The sequence below is a fragment of the Melanerpes formicivorus genome, unplaced genomic scaffold, assembly GCF_026170545.1.
Source record: "Melanerpes formicivorus ecotype bairdi unplaced genomic scaffold, bMelFor1.0.p_v2 SCAF_23, whole genome shotgun sequence".
Lineage (NCBI taxonomy): Eukaryota > Metazoa > Chordata > Aves > Piciformes > Picidae > Melanerpes > Melanerpes formicivorus.
Window position 1 is genome coordinate 141,361 of NW_027142375.1, and position 3,621 is coordinate 144,981.

At 59.2% G+C, this 3,621-nt stretch overlaps 1 long non-coding RNA gene across 1 annotated transcript; it reads right to left on the bottom strand.

Moving 5' to 3' along the window:
- Positions 1-1,451: 1,451 nt before the first annotated feature.
- LOC137448232 (uncharacterized) lies at positions 1,452-2,478 on the bottom strand. Its single transcript, XR_010989013.1, has 2 exons — positions 2,152-2,478; positions 1,452-1,742 (listed from the first exon to the last, which is right to left on the bottom strand). It is a non-coding gene; the product is annotated as an uncharacterized lncRNA (long non-coding RNA).
- Between the last annotated feature and the right edge of the window lie 1,143 nt (positions 2,479-3,621).

The following is a 3,621-nucleotide window of genomic DNA, read 5'->3' on the forward strand; positions in this document are numbered from 1 at the left end:
CCCCCAAAGCCTCGCGCAGCCCCGCCTGGGGCCACCCCCCCAAGCCCCGCGCAGCACCGCCTGCGGCCACCCCCCCAAAGCCCCGCGCAGCACCGCCGGCAGCCACCCCCCCAAGCCACGCGCAGCTCCAGCGGCTGCTATAGAGAAACCCCACAAAGCAGCAGAGACTAGCACTGACCTGGGACACAGCAGAAGAGCTCCAACCTCTACCAGCCACGACCCTGCACTGAGCCATTTTAAAGCATCCGGCGCCATGTTGTTGAGGGCGGTGCCACGCTGGGGGGTGGGGTTCAGGCTGGGGGGGCGATGCTACGCTGAGGGGGCGGTGCCACGCTGGGGGGCGGTGCCGCGCTGGGGGAGGCGGTGCCGCGCTGGGAAGGGCGGTGCCACGCTGGGAAGGGCGGTGCCACGCAGGGAAGGGCGGTGCCACCCTGGGGGGGGGCGGTGCAACCCTGGGGGGGGGGGCGGTGCAACCCTGGGGGGGGGCGGTGCCTGCTTTGTCACTTCACGCTCAGCTTTCCATGGGTTTTATTCCCCTCCAAGATTGTTGAGTTATGAGCAGCTGAGGAGCCCTGGGGAACACCTGTACAGAAATGTTCTTCCAAGAGCTGTCAGAAAAATCTGACTGAGAAGGACTGGGAAAGAACTGGGAGGGACTGGGATACCACTGGGACCCTCACAAGTCTATGGCACCAGATGGGATCCATCCCAGGGCAGAGAGCTCTGGCAGATGAGCTCCAAGCCACTGCCCAACATTTGCCACCAGTCCTGCATGACCACAGAGGTCCCAGGTGGCTGGAAGCTGCCAGTGTGATGCCATTCACGAGAAGGGCTGGAGGGAAGAACCTGGGAACTCCAGGCCTGTAAGCCTGACCTCAGTGCCTGGCAAGACTATGGAGCAGATCGTCCTGGGGGCAATCACAGCAAAGCTGCAGGACGGGCAAGGGCTCAGGCCCAGCCAGCAAAGATTTGGTGGGAGGGGCAGGTCCTGCCTCACCAACCTGATCTCCTTCTATGCCCAGGTGACTGCCTGGTAGGTGTGGGGAAGGCTGTGGATGTAGTCTGCCTGGACTTCAGCAAGGCCTTTGACACTGTCTGCCACAACAACCACCTGGCCAAGCAGAACAGCCCACATCCTGGACAGGAGCACTCTGTGCTGGGTTAGGAACTGGCTGGAGTCCTGGGCCCAGAGAGTGGTGGTGAATGGTGCCACATGCAGCTGGCAGCCGGGCACTAGTGGTGTCCCCCAGGGATCAGTGCTGGGTCCCATCCTGTTCAATATCTGTATTGATGATCTGGATGAGGGGAGCGAGTCCATCATCAATAACTTTGCAGATGACACCAAGCTGGGGGCAGGAGTTGATCTGCTGGAAGGTAGGAGAGCTCAGCAGAGGGACCCTGACAGGCTGGACAGATGGGCAGAGTTTGGAAAGCATGCACGGACTCCCTGGTTGGTGAAGCAGGAATTGTTTAGTGGTACAGAACAAGCAGTGTATGTAGGAAAAATCAAGCAGGCTAAGCAATTCCCTGGCATTCTTGCACCACTGCTGCTAATTGAGTTTTCTCCTTTGATATGCAGCTCTCCATTATTATCTTCATCCCATATCAGGTTGAGCTTCTCCGGCACGGAGGCGAGCGTCCTTCTGTCTCGCGCTTCAGGCTGTTTACTGCAGTCAGCTCTTCTTTATCATCAGACCGTTCTTCCGTCGTCCGCAGCCTGTTGTTCTTTCCTGTCCTGAAACCTTCCATAGATACTTTCTGCTTTCCTCCAGGCAGAGTCCAAGGGCATGATATTGAACACATCCAAGTGCCAGGTTCTACACATTACCACAACAACCCCAGGCATTGCTACAGGCTGGGGTCAGACTAGCTGGAGAGGAACCAGGCTGGAAAGGGAGCGGTAAGGGAGTGGCAAAGGGCTGGGAGGGGCTCAGGACAGTACTGGGAGGTACTGGGAGGCTGTGGAAGGACTCTGGGGGGGGAGGGTTACTGGGGGGGAGTGAGGAGGCACTGGGAAAATTCTAAGGGTTAACTGGGAGGTACTGGGAAGGGCTCTGAATGGCACTGGGAAGAACTCAGAGACTGTGGAAAGACTCTGGGGCAGTGTGGAGGGGCTGAGGGGGGCACTTGGGGTTATGAGGAGATACTCACAGTGCTCCCAGTGCTCTCCCAGTTGTCTCCCAGTTGCTCCCAGTTGGGTTCCTGCTGCTTCCAGTTGTCTCCCATGGCTCCAGAACTGACTTCAGCTGCTGCAGGTATGGCTCCCAGTCCCTCCCAGTGCCTCTCAGCCCCTACCAGCTTCCTCCCAGACTGGGAAAGGACTGGGAGGCACTGGGAGGGGTTCAGGACAGTACTGGAAGGTACTGGGAGGCTGTGGAAGACCTGTGGTGGGGGTAAGGTTACGGGGGGGAGAGTAAGGGGACACTGGGAAAATTCTAAGGGTTAACTGGGAGGTACTGGGAAGGGCTCTACATGGCACTGGGAAGAACTCAGAGACTGTGGAAAGACTTTGGGGCGGTCTGGAGGGGCTCAGGGGGGCACTGGGGGTCATGGGGAGATACTCCCAGTGCTCTCCCAGTTGTCTCCCAGTTCCTCCCAGGGACCCCTAGTGCTCCCAGTTGGGATCCTGCTGCTTCCAGTTGTGTCCCAGGGCTCCAGCAATGCCTCCAGCTGGTCCAGGCATGTCTCCCAGTGCCTCCTGGTCCCTACTGGTCTCCTCCCATACTGGGATAGGACTAGAAGGGATTGGGAGGTACTGGGAGGGACAGGAATAAACAGGGAGGGACTGGGAGGGGACTGGGAAGGGAGTGGGACAGTGTGGGAGGGGACTTGGAGGGACAGGGAGGGGACATAGTGGGAATGGACTGGGAGGCTGTAAAGGGCTGTGGGAGGGAAATGGGGGACTGAGGGGGGTACTGGGAATTCCTGGGTCATGCTCCCAGTGCTCCCAGTTGTCTCCCAGTGGGGATGCTACTGCTTCCAATTGTCCACCAGGGCTCTTGCCAGGTAGTGCAGGTATGACTGGGAGGGGACTGGAAAGGGATGGGGAAGGCACTGGTTGGGGACTGTGAAGGGACTGGGATGGAATGGGAGGAACTGGGATGGACTGGGAGGGGCTGGGATGGACTGGGGGGGCACTGGGAAGAGACTGGGATGGGAGTGGGAAAGGACAGGGAGCAACTGGGTGCACTGGAATGGGAATGGGAGGGAACTGGAAGAGACTGGGAAGGACTGGGAGTGCACTGCGACGGGACTGGGAGGGGAGTGGGGAGCCAGTGGGAGGGGATTGGGAGGGAACTAAGAAGGGAATGGGAAAGGAAAAGAGTTGGAAGGGACTGGGAAGGGACAGGGAGGGGATTGGAAAACGACTGGGAGGGTACTGGAAAGGGCTCAGGACAATAGTGGGAAGGACTGGGAGGCTGTTAACAGCTCTGGAGGGGAATTGGGGGGGGCAGTGGGAGGCTGTGGAAGGATCTGGGGTAGGGAGGGTTACTGGGGGGGAGTGAGGGGGCACTGGGGAAGTCTAAGGGTTAACTGGGAGGTACTGGGAAGGGCTCTACATGGCACTGGAAAGAACTCAGAGACTGTGGAAAGACTTTGGGGCGGTCTGGAGGGGCTCAG